The sequence below is a fragment of the Triticum aestivum genome, chromosome 3D (assembly GCF_018294505.1).
Source record: "Triticum aestivum cultivar Chinese Spring chromosome 3D, IWGSC CS RefSeq v2.1, whole genome shotgun sequence".
Taxonomy (NCBI): Eukaryota; Viridiplantae; Streptophyta; class Magnoliopsida; order Poales; family Poaceae; genus Triticum; species Triticum aestivum.
In genome coordinates this window covers 250,521,733-250,539,799 of record NC_057802.1, presented here as the reverse complement: position 1 = coordinate 250,539,799, position 18,067 = coordinate 250,521,733, and positions in this window count along the sequence as shown.

The window sequence follows — 18,067 nt, the reverse complement described above, 5'->3', positions numbered from 1 at the left end:
GACATGACGCCGAACACACATTTCTTCGGGTTGAGTCGTAGATCTACGTTGCGGAGGCTGGCAAATGTTTCTTCTAGGTCTTCAACAAGGATCCTCGCCTCCCAAGACTTCACAACTATATCATCGACGTATGCCTCAGCGTTCCTCCTGAGCTGCTGGCCCAGAGCGATGTGCGTCAGCCGCTGGAAGGTTGCTCCAGCGTTACGCAGTCCAAACGGCATGCAGGTGTAGCAATACACCCCGCATGGGGTCAGGAAAGCCGTCTTCTCAACATCTTGCACCACCATCTAGATTTGGTGATAGCCTGAGAAGGCGTCCAGGAAGCATCGCAGGTTGCACTCAGCGGGGGAGTCGACAATCTGATCGATACGTGGAAGTCGACGTACATGCGCTCCTTTCCGCCCTTCTTGGGGACGATGACCGGGTTCGCCAGCCATTTTGGGTACCGCACCTCCCGAATAACACCAGCATCTTGCAGCTTGCGGGTCTCTTGGACGATGAACAACATCTTTTCTGTGGACTGCCGCCACGCCTTCTGCTTCACTAGTCGTGCATTGGGGCACACCCTCAGGTGATGCTCGATTATTCCCCTCGGGATCCCAACCAGATCCTTGGGCTCCCAAAAGAACACTTCCTTGTTTGCGCGCAAGAAGTCGACCAACGCCTTTTCTTGTTCTGGAGAGAGGTTGGCACCTATGGTAAAGGTCGCACGTGACGCCCCATCTTCATCGACCGACACCTGCTTCGTCTCGGCCCGTTCTTGAGAAAACAGCTACTTCTTCTTTCCTGGCGTACCCCCGGGACCTCTGGGATCCTTTCCTCAGCCAGGCGCGCTGCTATTGCGGCCCTGAAGGCGAGCTTGAGGGTCAGCAGCGCGTCCTTGGTGTCTCCTGCCACGGTGAGGATGCCACTGCTTCTCGGCATCTTCATGAGGTTGTAGGCAGGGTGAGTCGCTACCATGAACTTGGCCAGGGCCGGGTACCCGAGGATGGCATTGTACGGGAGGCCGATGAGGGCGATGTCGAAGTTGATAAGCTCGGTGCGGTAGTTGTCGTGGGTGCCGAAGGTGACGGGGAGGCGGATCTGCCCCAGGGGGCAGGTGGAACCGTCGAAGACCCCGGAGAAAGGCTTGGTGAGGCAGAGCCGGCCTTGGGGCACGTGAAGCAAGCCAAAAGCTTCCACGGAGAGCACATTGAGGCCGGATCCTCCATCGATGAGGGTCTTGGTTACCGCCACGTTGCAGATGGTGGGGATGCAGAGCATCGGGAGCGCGCCTGCACCCTCGGTGGTTGTTGGGTAGTCCCTTGAGTCGAAGGTGAGGTCGGCCTTGGGTGCCGCCCATCCGGGAGGAGCTCCCTGCTACCCGCGGGCGGCACCCACATGGCGAAAGAACTGCTTGACGTGGTGGCTGAGGGCAGCGCCTGCAAGCCGCCGAGGAGGGCTGCGACAGTGTGGGGTGCAGGTGTCGTGAAGCGCGCGACAAAGAGGCCGCAGCTCCTCCCAGGAGGCCACAGAAGATCCTGGCAGGCTGAGCAGCCAGGCGCGCGGTACCCCTTCGAGGGCCATGGGAAGCCAGTTGGCCATGACCTTGTCGTCGCCACCGGCCGCCCAAATGGCCTCCTCGTATGCCTAGAAAACCTGCCAGGTCCGCCGCGCCGTCGTATCGAGGCGGCATCTCCGGCCTGAGCTTGGGCGGCCACTGCACTTGTCCTAAGGCGGGGATGAAGGCCCGGAGACCCACGGCGCCTCCGCGCATGCCCGTCGATCCGGCCGAAGGTGCGGTGCCCGCCATGAGAGCTGAACGGAGAGGCGATGCGGATGGAGCGGCGAAGCTTCAACGCACCCCTACCTTGCACGCCAAATGTTGGATTTTGAGCTCGCAGACCCTTGAGAGGTTCGAACTCTGGGGTGCGTGTGAAGTCCTCCCTAGTCTGCCTGCTCGCTAATCTCATGGCCTAGCTCAAAGAATTGAATGGAAAAGAGACACAACAGTTTTCCCAGGTTCAGGCCACCTTGCGGTGTAAAACCCTACTCCTGCTTTGTGGTGGATTGGCCTCGAGGGGCTGAGGACGAACTAGTACAGTGGGAGAACAACCTCGGGATGAGAGGTGTTCTTGTGCTCGATGAGCTGGTGGGTGTGAGGATGATCTAAATGATCTGTCCCCTTCTACGGTGGTGGCTAGGTCCTATTTATAGTAGCCTTGGTCCTGTTCCCAAATGTAGGCGGGAAGGGATCCCACAACGGCCAAATTCGAAGGGGACAGCTAGTACATGCTATCCTGACAAAAGTAGTCTTCGCCTGCAAAAGCCTCTGGTCGTGACGCCGTGGTGGGCTCGGCGATGACCTCCGTCCTGCCGTCCCGGCGGTCTTTGTCTTGTTGCATGGGAATGGAAACCTTTGGCTAATTCCTCGGGGCTCCGCATCTACGCTTGCCTCCTTAGCACCAAAGAGGAAACTGGTACACTGCGCCAGCTGGCGCCCGCCTGGCCTTGGTCGTCATGGCTCACGTCATCTGGATCTCACGAGGTGAGGCTTGCATAGAAATCTCCGCTCCTCGGGAGCCAGCCTGGGGAGGCCGCCCCTCGTGGAGGTCTTGGTGCCGTCCACCTCGCGAGGCTTGGCCCCTCACAAGGGTCCTGAGTTGTTGATGATGAAGCTGGGCCGTACTACGCCGTCGATGTAGCCACATCATGGGCCGCAGGCAGGCAAGTCTGGGTACCCCCGTTCCCAGAACGCCAACAACTTCGAGCCACAGTTTGGACAAAAGGCGGCTGTGCGTTGCTCAAGCTTGCGCTCGAAGCCGTCTACGGCAGTGGGGTGACAAGACGTGCGAGAGGAGGACGAAACGACACATACATAGACGATTAATAAAAAACGTCTCCGACTTAATTCCCTACTACCTCCGTTCTTATAAGTCTTCTTTGTATTTTTGTGCCAAATTTTGACTAGAGATTTAACTAATAAAATACGAATGCATGTCACCAAAGATTATATCGTTGGATTCGTATTTGAACATAGTTTCTAATTATATTATTTTATAACATGCATTAACGTTTTGTTAGTTAAATTTAAGGTCAAAATATGGCACAGAATATAAAGGGGACTAATAAACCAACACAGAGGTAGTAGCACACGACCGCACTCTACGCGCCATTGCGAATGATTGTTCGACCACCATGTGGTGTCGAACGCGACGTAGTTTCACATCAGGCCGCCGGCTCGCAACTGTCAGTCAGCTTGTAGACGACCATTTCCCGCGTGGTCAACTGCTCTTTGCGTGTGGTTGCTCGCGTTTGAGGCGGCCACGGCGTGATCTGCTCGCATCCCGCCGCGCGCGTTCTACTCTCGCGTCCCTCTGTGCACTCTGCTCGCGTCCCTTCACACGCGCTACCAGATTTTCGGGCGGGCGCACGATCACATACGTTCGTGCTGCCATTATGCATGTAGTTGCGCTGGGTGCGGCGCCATGATGCAGTTACCCGCTGCAAAAACTGAATGCGGACGTGCCGAGAATCCAGGCCGTCTGGCACCCATTTATCCCCGCGGCCATTTACCTTCATCTCTCGTGCCACACGACACAATAAGCACACCCACGACGACACATACAAAGAGGATATTTAGCTGTTCCAATGGTGATCCCTATGGCTCCAATGGCGCTCCCAGCGGCCAATGACGACAATGGGGCAGTTCACCACGCATCACATAGTGGACACCCACATGAGGGGGAAGGACCTGTCGGTGGTGTACACGAATGAGCCGGTCTCGGTGGAGAGCTCCATCCAAACTATGGAGTGGTTATTTGCTGAGGACAAGTACCAAGTGGTCGGCTTCGACCACGAGTTCACCGCCGGTCCTGCCGGGCATGATCAGAAGGTTGTCGCCGCCTAGTTGTGCGTGTGCCTTGACGTCCTCATCTACCACCACCACCTGGCCACAAGGCCTTGCGAGCGTTTCGCCAGGTTTATCAACAGCCTTGACTACAGTTTCGCTACAGTGGACACCCCCAACGATCTAAAAGTGCTCGAGGTTTCAGGTTTGCCCTACCATGATCTTGTCAACATCCGTGACCACTACAAGGTCAAGGGCAGCACCAAGAACAATCAGAACTCCCTGGTTGACCTCACCTCGGCCATCATCGACCCCTACTACATGAAGATGAAGGATGAGTGCAAGAAGGACAGGATTGCCTGGCACAATGCATGGGAGCAGAGACTGTATGAAGAACACGTCAAGTATGCGGCCATGGACGCGTACACAAGCTACGAGATGTACAGGCGGATCATTGACATGAGGAAGTTCCTTCGTCTTGCCCTAGTTGAGGGATCGAGCCACAGAGCAGTGGCGGCAGCGTCACAAGAAGTAGATGATTAGTTGATCATTTCTCCTAGTTTAGAATGCATGTAATTGTTTATTGAGGTGTGTGCGAATGATTTGTATAGTCACTTATGTAATTGGATGTTTATTTTGGTTGTATATGTTGTTCTTCTGTAGACAAAGCAAGTCACATCACAGACGGAGTAAACTAGGGAACCCGTCGGTGATGAATTCATCAGTCGCTGACAATTGTATACTAGCAAGCGTTTGCCCACAGCACACACAGCTTATTAGTAGCAATCGTTTGTGTTATTATCGGTCTTTGCACACATTTCTGATTATGGGCCTATTTGCCAGTATCACATACATCTTTTTCTTTTGAACCATTCGTATTGTCTTGGCTCATCGCAAACAGTTCACCAGAGTGAACTGTATGCCCTTTATCACACACACCTTGATCTGGCTAACCGTTTCTATTGTGCTGCCTAATCACAAACAGTTCATCCTAGTGAACTGTATGCCGTATATCGCACACACCTTCATTTGGCTAACTGTTTCTATTGTTATGCTTATCGCAAACAGTTCGTATGGACCAACCGTATGCCACATATCGCCCACGCAACTCTGATCTAAATTGTGTTTGATGTCTGCTCCATCACAAATAGTTTGTATCATTTTTACGGTTTTCTTACACCACCATTTACGATTAACGCATCGCACACAGTTTCGTTGAAGGGTCTCTGATTGTCGTGTCGCTTTGGACCATCCTGCAATAGTGATTAGTTAACCCAAAAGGAATGACCTTAACCTTGTCGCTGTTGTTGAACCATTGTATGTAGTAAGGATAAGGATGTGGTCTGGTGGTGAGGGACAGCTTCTCCACCATGTCCATGCTAGCCAAGTTGTTGCAACTCCCTCCATCAATGATGACTTGGACAGAATGTTCCTTCACAACTCCCTTTGTATGGAAAAAATTGTGGCTCTGATTTCGCTCAGCATGTGTTACCTGCACACTCAAAACACGTTGGGCAACTAAACTTTCATACATGTCAGCACCTTCAGCAGCCATGTATTGCATCTCTTGTTCAGAATCATTTCCACCTTGTTCTTCACTCACAATAAGAGCCAAACTCTCCTCATCATAATAACTAGCGGACTCATACCCACAATCTTCATTAATGAACATCACACATTGGGAGGGGCATTGGCTCGCAATGTGACATCGACTCTTGCAACAATGACATATAATATCATGTGTTTGCCCTGTTGATGCCATGGATGAAGAAGAGTTGTTTGTGGGACCAGAAGGTGTGCTCTTGGGGGATGGTGGTGGTGCTTGTTTTCTTGTATCTCGGATGGAGTTGGAGTTGGCTGAAGTAGTCGATGCTGCAGCAGGACGTGTGGAAGTAGATGATGTACGTGTTGTCCATGGTGAAGATCGACCTGCAAAAAAATAATTCGCGCCAATGCCTGTCGATCCTGCACTTCACGTTCAGCTTTGCAAGCAAGATGGAATAAATGAGTGATATTCTTATGGTCCTTATACTCTAAGATGGTTTGAATTTCTTTGTTTAATCCACCCATAGAACATGCAAGCATAGCTTCATTATCCTCAACAATACCACATCTAATCATGCCAGTTTGTAATTCCTCATATTCTTCTATAGAATTTTTGCCTTGTCTTAAACGTTGCAATTTTTGGAGTAATTCACGTTGATAATATAGTTGAACCCAACGAGAACGCATATCAGTTTCCAAAGCAGCCCAAGTAGTTGGGATATTATCATGATATAATCTACAATGTTTAGACCACCAAGCACAAGCAAAACTAGTGAATGCACAAACAACAACAACAGCAACACATCTATCCTTGGGATAATGTAAAAATGTAAAACGTTGTTTGGTTTCTAACTCCCAAGTAAGATAGACATCAGGAATGTATCTACCCTCAAATGGTAGAATATTCAATTTTAGTTTAGGAACATGGTCATGATCTCGTACCTAAGGCGGTGGTGCAGCACTATCGTTGTGATTATATGCATGTGGACGACCTAGTGGTGGTGCTGGTGGTTGCACGTAGTTATGATTTTGCACAACCTCATCCTCGTAATCACCCTCATAATCGTCCTCCTCCTCGGTAGTAGCAGCAGGAGGCACATAATAATCAACAGTAGTAGCAGCGGCACTAGAATGTTGGTGTTCCTCAAGAGGAACATGCTTCAGTCGTCCTACTGGATCACGATGTGGAGGACGTTATTGTTGGTATTGCAATGGTGCAACAGGGGCAGCAGGTGGTGGTGGGAGACGCGCGAGCACTTCATCAAACTTGCGTCCAACTTGGTGTCAATTGTCTTCTCAATGTCATCTATCCTCTCCAATGCCTTTCCAAAGCTGCTCATCACGTCTTGCACTTCACCCAACATTTGTTAAAATTTATCATGTAGTTCCTTCTTTGTCATGTTCTCCCAGTCCAACTCTTGCGCTAGTGATCCTGCCATGGTTAGTAGCAATGCAAACACACGATAGTATGTCGTACAGACTACTTAATAGGATGTGGTGTGGTGGAAAGTCACAAATCCATCAAGCGAATCATAGATTTGAAGGAAATATGCCCTAGAGGCAATAATAAAGTTGTTATTTTATATTTCCTTATATCATGATAAATGTTTATTATTCAAGCTAGAATTGTATTAACCGGAAACTTGATACATGTGTGGATACATAGACAAAACACTGTGTCCCTAGTAAGCCTCTACTAGACTAGCTCGTTAATCAAAGATGGTTACAGTTCCTAACCATAGACATGTGTTGTCATATGATGAACAGGATCACATTATTAGGAAAATGATGTGATGGACAAGACCCATCCGTTAGCTTAGCATAATGATCGTTAAGTTTTATTGCTATTGCTTTCTTCATGTCATATACATATTCCTTTGACTATGATATTATGCAACTCCCGGATACTGGAGGAATACCTTGTATGCTATCAAACATCACAACGTAACTGGGTGATTATAAAGATGCTCTACAGGTATCTCCGAAGGTGTTTGTTGGGTTGGCATAGATCGAGATTAGGATTTGTCACTCCGAGTATCGGAGAGGTATCTCCATGCCCTCTCGGTAATGCACATCATAAAAAGCCTTGCAAGCAATCTGACTAATGAGTTATTTGCGGGATGATGTATTATGGGACGAGTAAAGAGACTTGCTGGTAATGAGATTGAACTAGGTATGAAGATACCGACGATCGAATCTCGGGCAAGTAACACACCGATGACAAAGGGAATTACATATGTTGTCATTGCGGTAGGACCGATAAAGATCTTTGTAGAATATGTAGGAACCAATATGAGCATCCAGGTTCCGATGTTGGTTACTGACCAGAGAGGTGTCTCGGTCATGTCTACATAGTTCTCGAACCCGTAGGGTCCGCACGCTTAACGTTCGATGACGATTTTGTATTATATGAGTTATGTTATTTGGTGACTGAATGTTGTTCGGAGTCCCGGATGAGATCACGGAAATGACGAGGGGTCTCGAAATGGTCGAGAGGTAAAGATTCATATATAGGACGATGATACTCCGACACCAGAAGTGTTCTGGGGGTACCGGGTACATATCGGGTCACCTGAAGGGGTTCCGGGCATCCCCCCGGCAACTGCATGGGCCTAATGGGCCAAGAAGGGGACAAACCAGCCCCTAGGGGACTCGTGCGACCCATGTAGGCCAAAATAAGGGGGAAGGAAAGAGGAGAAGAGAGAAAGGAAGGGGAGGGATTCGGCCAAGGGGGGAGGCCGAATTGGGAGGCGCCCAAGTAGGATTCCTCTTACTTGGGGCGCCCCCTTGGCTGCCTCTCCTCCCCTCCAACCTATATATATGAGGGGGGCACCGCTAGAACACACAACATTGATTCCTAGTCGTGTGCGGCACCCCCGTCCATAGTTTATGCCTCCGGTCATATTCACGTAGTGCTTAGGCAAAGCCTTGCGTGGATCACTTCACCATCACCGTCGCCATGCCGTCATACTAACGGAACTCTCCCTCGACACTTTGATGGATCAAGAGTTCGAGGGACGTCATCGAGCTGAACGTGTGCAGAACTCGGAGGTGTCGTACATTCGGTGCTTAATCGGTCGGAACGAGAAGATGTTCGACTACATCAACCGCATTGCCAAACGCTTCCGCTTTCGGTCTACGAGGGTACATGGATACACTCTCCCCCTCTCGCTGCTATGCATCTCCAAGATAGATCTTGCTTGAGCGTAGGAAATTTTTGAAATTACATGCTACGTTTCCCAACAGTGGCATCCGAGCCAGGTCTATGCATAGATGATGTGCACGAGTAGAACACAAAGAGTTGTGAGGCGGTGATCGTCATACTGCTTACCACAAATGTCTTATTTTGATTCGGCAGTATTGTTGGATGAAGCGGCCCAGACCAACCTTATATGACCACATTTATGAGACCGGTTCCACCGACAGACATGCAACTAGTTTTGCATAAAGGTGGCTGGCGGGTGTTTGTTTCTCCAACTTTAGTTGAATCAAATTTGACTGTGGCCGCTCCTTGTTGAAGGTTAAAACAGCAAACTTGATAAATGACAGTTGTGGTTTTGCTGCGTAGGTAAGAACGGTTCTTGGTAGAAGCCCTTAGCAGCCACGTAAAACTTGCAAAAAAAAGTAGAGGACGTCTAACTTGTTATTGCAGGGCATGTCGTGATGTGATATGGTTAAGACATGATGTGATATACGTTGATGTATGAGATGATCATGTTTTGTAGAAGTTATCGGCAACTGGCAGGATCCTTATGGTTGTCGCTTTATTGTATGAAATGCAAACGCCATGTAATTGCTTTACTTTGTCACTATGCATTAGAGATAGTTGTAGAAGCAATAGTTGGCGAGAAGACCACGACGCTACGATGGAGATCAAGGTGTCAAGCCGGTGGCGATGGAGATCATGATGGTGCTTTGGAGATGGAGATCAAAGGAACAAGATGATGATGGCCACATCATGTCACATATTTTGATTGCATGTGATGTTTATCTTTTATGCATCTTATTTTGCTTAGTACGGCGGTAGCATTATAAGATGACCCCTTACTAAAATTTCAAGGTATAAGTGTTCTCCCTGAGTATGCACCGTTGTGACAGTTCGCCGTGCTGAGACACCACGTGATGATCGGGTGTGATAAGCTCTAGTTTGACATAGAACGGGTGCAAGACAGTTCTGCACATGTGGAATACTCGGGTTAAACTTGACGAGCCTAGCATGTACAGACATGGCCTCGAAACACTGGAGACCGAAAGGTCGAACGTGAATCATATAGTAGATATGATCAACATAGAGATGTTCACCATTGAAGACTACTCCATCTCACATGATGATCGGACATGATTTAGTTGATTTGGATCACGTGATCATTTAGATGACTCAAGGGATGTCTATCTAAGTGGGAGTTCTTAGGTAATATGATTAATTGAACTTAATTTATCATGAACTTAGTCCCGATAGTATTTGCATATCTATGTTGTAGATCAATAGCTCGCGTATAGCTCCCCTCTTTTATTTTTGATATGTTCCTAGAGAAAACTAAGTTGAAAGATGATAGTAGCAATGATGCGGACTGGGCCCATGATCTGAGGATTATCCTCATTGCTGCACAGAATAATTCTGTCCTTGATGCACCACTGGGTGACGAACCTGGTGTAGGAACAGATGCAGACATTATGAACGTTTTGCAAGCTCGGTATGATGACTACTTGATAGTTTAGTGCACCATGCTTGACGGCTTAGAACCGGGACTTCAAAAATGTTTTGAAATGCCACGGAGCATATGAGATGTTCCAAGAGTTGAAATTGGTATTTTAGACTCATGCCCGTGTCGAGAGGTATGAGACCTCTGACAAGTACTTAGCCTACAGGATGGAGGAGAATAGCTCAGCCAGTGAGCATGTACTTAGAATGTCTGGGTACTACAATCGCTTGAATCAAGTGGGAGTTAATCTTCCAGATAAGATAGTGATTGACGGAATTCTCTAGTCACTATCACGAAGCTACTAGAACTTTGTGATGAACTATAATTTGCAAGGGATGACGAAAATGATTCCCGAGCTCTTTATGATGCTGAAATTGGCGAAGGTAGAAATCAAGAAAGAGCATCAAGTGTTGATGATTAACAAGACCACTAGTTTCAAAAAAAGGCAAGGGAAAGAAAGGGAACTTCAAGAACAATGGCAAGCAAGTTTCCACTCCCGTGAAGAAACCCAAAGCTGGACCTAAGCCTGAAACTGGGTGCTTCTACTGCAAAGGGAATGGTCACTGGAAGCGGAACTGCCCCAAATACTTGGCGGATAAGAAGGATGGCAAAGTGAAAAAAGGTATATTTGATATACATGTTATTGATGTGTACTTAACTAGTGTTCATAGTAGCCCCTGGGTATTAGATACCGGTTCAGTTACTAAGATTAGTAACTCGAAACAGGAGTTACAAAATGAACACAGACTAGTTGAGGGCGAGGTGACGATCTGTGTTGGAAGTGATTCCAAGGTTGATAAGATCACCATCGCATACTCCCTCTACCTTCGGGATTAGTGTTCAACCTAAATAAATGTTATTTGGTGTTTGCGTTGAGCATGAATATGATTGGATCATGTTTATTGCAATACGTTTATTCATTTAAGTCAGAGAATAATAGTTGTTCTGTTTACATGAATAAAACCTTCCATGGTCATACACCCAATATGAATGGTTTTTTGAATCTCGATTGTAGTGATACACATATTCATAATATTGATGCCAAAAGATGCAAATTTAATAATGATAGTGCAACATACTTGTGGCACTACCGTTTAGGTCATATTGGTGTAAAGCGCATGAAGAAACTCCATGCCAATGGACTTTTGGAATCACTTGATTATGAATCATTTGATGCTTGCGAACCATGCCTCATGGGCATGATGACTAAAACTCCGTTCTCCAGAACAATGGAGCGATCCACTGACTTATTGGAAATAATACATACCGATGTATGCGGTCCGATGAGTGTTGAGGCTCGCGGCGAGTATCGTTATTTTATAACCTTCACGGATGATTTGAGCAGGTATGGGTATATCTACTTGATGAAACACATGTCTGAAACATTTGAAAAGTTCAAAGAATTTCTGAGTGAAGTAGAGAATCATCGTAACAAGAAAATAAAGTTTCTACGATCTGATTGCGGAGGCGAATATTTGAGTGACGAGTTTGGCCTTCATTTAAAACAATGTGGAATAGTTTCACAATTCACTCCACCTGGAACGCCACAGCGTAATGGTGTGTCCGAACGTCGTAACCGTATTTTATTAGATATGGTGCGATCTATGATGTCTCTTACCGATTTACCACTGTTATTTTGGGGTTATGCATTAGAGATAGTTGCATTCACATTAAATAGGGCACCGTCTAAATCCATTGATACGACGCCGTATGAACTATGGTTTGGCAAGAAATCTAAGCTGTCGTTTCTTAAAATTTGGGGTTGCAATGCTTATGTGAAAAAGCTTCAGCCTGATAAGCTCGAACCCAAATTGGAGAAGTGCGCCTTCATAGGATACCCAAAATAAATTGTTGGGTACACCTTCTACCACAGATCCTAAGGCAAGATCATTGTTGCTAAGAATGGATCCTTTCTAGATAAGGAGATTCTCTTGAAAGAAGTGAGTGGGAGGAAAGTAGAACTTGATGACTTAATTGTACCTTCTCTCAAATTGGAAATTAGCTCATCACTGAAAACCGTTCCCGTGATGCATACACCAACTAGAGAGGAAGCTAATGATAATAATCATGAAACTTCAGATCAAGTTACTACCAAACCTCGTAGGTCAACTAGACCATGTTCCGCACCAGAGTGGTACGGTAATCCTATTCTGGAAGTCACGTTACTAGACCATGACGAACCTACGAACTATGAAGAAGCGATGATGAGCCCAGATTCCCATAAATGGCTTGAATCTGAGATAGGATCCATGTATGAGAACAAAGTGTGGACTTTGGTGGACTTTCCTGATGATCGGCAAGCCATTGAGAATAAATGGATCTTCAAGAAGAAGACGGGCGCTGATGGTAGTGTTACTATCTACAAAGCCCGAATTGTCGCAAAAGGTTTTCGACAAGTTCAAGGTGTTCACTACAATGAGATTTTCTCACTCGTATCGATACTTAAGTCTGTCCGAATCATGTTAGCAATTGCCATATTTTATGAAATCTGGCAAATGGATATCAAAACTGCATTCCTTGATGGATTTATTAAAGAAGAGTTGTATATGATGCAACCAGAAGGTTTTGTCAATCCTAAATGTGCTAACAAAATGTGCAAGCTCCAGCAATCCATCTATGGACTGGTGCAAGCATCTCGGAGTTGGAATATACACTTTGATGAGTTGATCAAAGCATATAGTTTTATACAGACTTGCGGTGAAGCCTGTATTTACAAGAAAGTGAGTGGGAGCACTACAGCCTTTCTGATAAGTATATGTGAATGACATATTGTTGATCAGAAATGATGTAGAATTTTCTGGAAAGCATAAAGGAGTGTTTGAAAGGAACTTTTCAAAGAAAGACCTTGGTGAAGCTGCTTACATATTAGGCATCAAGATCTACAGAGATAGATCAAGACGCTTGATAAGACTTTCGATGAGTACATACATTGATAAGATTTTGAAATAGTTCAAAATGGATCAGTCAAAGAAGGAGTTCTTGCCTGAGTTGTAAGGTATGAAGTTGAGTAAGACTCAAACCCCGACCATGGCAGAAGATAGAGAGAGAATGAAAGTCATTCCCTGTGCCTCAGCCATAGGTTCTATAAAGTATGCCATGCTATGTAACAAACCTGTTGTGTACCTTGCCATGAGTTTGGCAAAGGGGTACGATAGTGATCCAGGAGTGGATCACTGGATAGCGGTCAAAGTTATCCTTAGTTACCTAAGAGGACTAAGGAAATATTTCTCGGTTATGGAGGTGATAAAGAGTTCGTCGTAAAGAGTTACGTCGATGCAAGCTTTTACACCGATCCAGGTGACTCTGAGTCTCAATCTGGATACATATTGAAAGTGGGAGCAATTAGCTAGAGTAGCTCTATGCAGAGCATTATAGACATAATTTTTCTGCAAAATACACACGGCTCTGAATGTGGCAGACCCGTTGACTAAACTTCTCTCACAAGCAAAACATGATCGCACCTTAGTATTCTTTGGGTGTTAATCACATAGCGATGTGAACTAGATTATTGACTCTAGTAAACCCTTTGGGTGTTGGTCACATGGCGATGTGAACTATGGGTCTTAATCACATAAAGATGTGAACTATTGGTGTTAAATCACATGAAGTTGTGAACTAGATTATTGACTCTAGTGCAAGTGGGAGACTGAAGGAAATATGCCCTAGAGGCAATAATAAAGTTGTTATTTTATATTTCCTTATGTCATGATAAATGTTTATTATTCTTGCTATAATTGTATTAACCGAAAACTTGATACATGTGTGGATACATAGATAAAATATTGTGTCCCTAGTAAGCCTCTACTAGACTAGCTCGTTAATCAAAGATGGTTAAGTTTCCTAACCATAGACATGTGTTGTCATTTGATGAACGGGATCACATCATTAGGAGAATGATGTGATGGACAAGACCCATCAATTAGCTTAGCATAATGATCGTTAAGTTTTGTTGCTATGGCTTTCTTCATGTCATATACATATTCCTTTGACTATGAGATTATGCAACTCCTGGATACTGGAGGAATACCTTGTGTGCTATCAAATGTCACAACATAACTGGGTGATTATAAAGATGCTCTACAGGTATCTCCGAAGGTGTTTGTTGGGTTGGCATAGATCAAGATTAGGATTTGTCACTCCGAGTATCGGAGAGGTATCTCTGGGCCCTCTCAGTAATGCACATAATAATAAGCCTTGCAAGAAATGTGACTAATGAGTTAGTTGTGGGATGATGTATTATGAAACAAGTAAAGAGACTTGTCGGTAACGAGATTGAACTAGGTATGAAGATACCGATGATCGAATCTCGGGCAAGTAACATACCGATGACAAAGGGAATTACGTATGTTGTGATTGCAGTACGATCGATAAAATCTTCATAGAATATGTAGGAACCAATATGAGCATCCAGGTGTCGCTGTTGGTTATTGACCGGAGAGGTGTCTCGGTCATGTCTACATAGTTCTCGAACCTGTAGGGTCCGCACGCTTAACGTTCGATGACGATTTTGTATTATATGAGTTATGTGATTTGATGACCAAATATTGTTCGGAGTCCCGGATGAGATCATGGACATGTAGAGGAGTCTCGAAATGGTCGAGAGGTAAAGATTCATATATAGGAGGATGATATTCGGACACTGGAAGTGTTCTGGGGGTACCGGGTACATATCGGATCATCGGAAGGGGTTCCGGGCATCCCCCGAGCAAGTACATGGGCCAAGAAAGGGACAGACCAGCCCCTAGGGGGTTGGTGCGCCCCATGTAGGCCAAAATAAGGGGGAAGGAAAGGGGAGAAGAGAGAAAGGAAGGGGAGGGATTCGGGCTCCCCCTTCCTTCTCTCCTCTCTCCTCCTTCCTTCCCCCTCCGGATGAATACGAAAGGGGGGAGGCCGAATTGGGAGGCGCCCAAGTAGGATTTCTCCTACTTGGGCACCCCCTTGGCTGCCTCTCCTCCCCTCCAACCTATATATATGAGGGGGCCACCGCTAGAACACACAACATTGATTCATAGCCGTGTGCAGCGCCTCCCTCCACAGTTTACGCCTCCGGTCATATTCACGTAATGCTTAGGCGAGGCCCTGCGCGGATCACTTCACCCTCACCGTCACCACGCCATCGTGCTTATAGAACTCCCCCTCGACACTTTGCTGGATCAAGAGTTCGAGGGATGTCATCGAGCTAAATGTGTGCAGAACTTGGAGGTCCCGTACGTTCGGTGCTTAATCGGTCGGAACAAGAAGAAGTTCGACTACATCAACCGCGTTGCCAAATGCTTCCGCTTTCGGTCTACGACGGTACGTGGACACACTCTCCCCTCTCGTTGCTATTCATCTTCTACATAGATCTTGCGTGAGCGTAGGAAATTTTCAAAATTACATACTACGTTTCCCAACAAAATTCTTACTCATTCTGACCAAGCAACAGGCGGTCAACGGTAACCGATGTAGTCAAACTCTCAAAGCTTGGATAGAGCGATTGCCAGGTGGTCTCAAATGCATGATGTATATGTATGTGGAGCTGGGAAGCCTTATAATATGGTAGCAAAAATATCAGTAATAATCAATTCAGAGATGCAAAGTTGAATAAACGCTCAGCGACGGTACTGTGTTGGTCGTAGGCTATACCGTACTAGAGACGCGAGCCAAGAACACTATGAAAATCACAGCGCGGCACGTAACAAGGTCGAAGCACAATCTGAATCTCCTTTTTCGTTTTCTCTCTTTTTACACTTTTTTAAATCATTTTGTCTCTCTTTATTTTGCTCTTCAACAATTTTTTTCAAAAAAGTCTACAAATGGTCTAAAAACTACCTGGCCAGAATTTTCCAGACTTTGTTTTTTTAATGGAACTATTATTCTTCTATGGGTGGCACTGAAGTTGGGGAGTCTGACTTGGTCATGACATGGAGTATGACATTACCTGAAAATCTATAACATATAAGAAAATTGTACTCGGACTAGGACTGGTGGCGGAGATCAATCTGGTGGAACTCAGACTGGTGGCGGATAGATGTTGGGCGGTGGAACATAGACTGCTGGCGAATTTGTGATGGAGGTGGACTCGGATTGGCGTGATGGATATGCGGTGGCATATATGGACTCAGATTGGTGGCCTATCTCCGGTGCTAGTAGATGGCAGTGGCCATGAAGATGGTACGGTAGTTTTATATGGCAGCGGCGATGAAGATAATGCGATGGTGGTATATGGCAACAACGATGACAATGGTGTGGTGGCAGCGTGACAACTTGTGAACTAAGCTCAAAATTCTAAGGTAACTAGACACTAAGACCACTCGACACGAATGATGCAACCGCAAATTCAACAAAGCAAAACACTGCAAAGATTATGCCAAGGCTCAGACTGGTTCGGATATGATGATCTAACATATTTTTTGTGTGGATTCTTCATGGACTATAGGTATGAAGAACAAGTGCGATCTATACAATAAAAAACTGGAAAGTCTCACTGAGCAACCTGGAAATCCGATACCACTTGATAGAGGCAAAGGTGTCCTGTTTTTTGATGAGATGGTGGCCATCATTTTTGGTAGAGTAGACTTTGACAATTCGACTACGAACGAGTGAGGATGTCGTGCCTTAGCAATCGCTAAACCAACTCCGAGAGGTTATTGACCATGCCGGAGCACAATCAACCTGACCATGAAGGTCTATTTCCTGCATGCAATCAAAGAACGAGCAAGAAACTGAAATTAAAATCTGAATATTGCGAGTATAAGAGGAAAGCTTTATTAATGAAAGTGGGGTTCTGTGATGTCTTGGTCTGGTTGTAGAACACAAACGAAGGACGCAAAGTTGCAGCTATGGCGAACTTCTAACCTAAACAAATCCAAAGTCTAAATTGTGCCTTAAGGGTTGTATTTATAGGAGAAAAGGAAGGGGATTTCATCCATCGTTGGCAAGGTGGGACTAAAACATCTCCTGAGTCGTTTCCCCTACAATAGGACTCTAAAACCAGCCTATGAAGTATTATTTCAAAATTACAAGGGCCTGGCAGATGGTGGTAGTGGTGCGTGTTTTCTTGTATCACGATTGAAATTGGCGGCTGAAGTGGCAGTGATGTAGTAGGACGTGTGCAAGTAGAGGATGTACGTGGTGTCCATGATGAAGACCGAAGTGCAGAAAAATTAGTTCGCGCCAATGCATGTCGATCCGGCACTTCACGTTCAGCTTTGCAAGCAAGATGGAATAAATGAGTGATATTATTATACTCCTTGTACTCTAGAATGGTCTAAATCTCTCTATTTAATACACCCATAAAACATGCAAGCATAGCTTCATTATCCTCAACAATACCACATCTAATCATGACAGTTTGTAATTCCTGATAATATTTCTCTATAGAATTTTTCCCTTGTTTTAAACGCTGCAACTTTTGGAGTAATTCACGTTGATAACATGGTGGAACCCAACGAGTATGCATAACAATTTTCAAAGTAGCCCAAGTAGTAGGGATATTATCATGATATAATCTACAATGTTCAGAACACCAAACAGAAGCAAAACTAGTGAATTCATAAACAGCAGCAACAACACATCTATCCTCAGGATATTGTAAGCATGTGAAACGTTGTTCAGTTTCTAACTCCCAAGTAAGATGGACATCAGGAATGTATCTACGCTCAAATGATGGAATATTCAATTTCAGTTTAGAAATATAGTCACAATCTCGTACCTAAGGTGGTGGTGCAGCCCTACCGTTGCGATTATATGCATGAGGACGACCTGGTGGTGGTGCTAGTGGTTGCATGTTGTTCTAATTTGGCACAAGCTCATCCTTGTAATCACCCTCATATTCCTCGTACTCATTGGTAGTAGCAGCAGGAGCGGCAGAAGCATCGACAGTAGTTGCAGCGACACCAGAATGTTTGTCGGGCTCAAGGGGAACACACTTTGCTCGTCCTACTTTATCGGAGCGACGTGGAGGTGGTTGTTGTTGTTGTTGCTGCTGTTGTTGTTGTCGTTGCTGCAG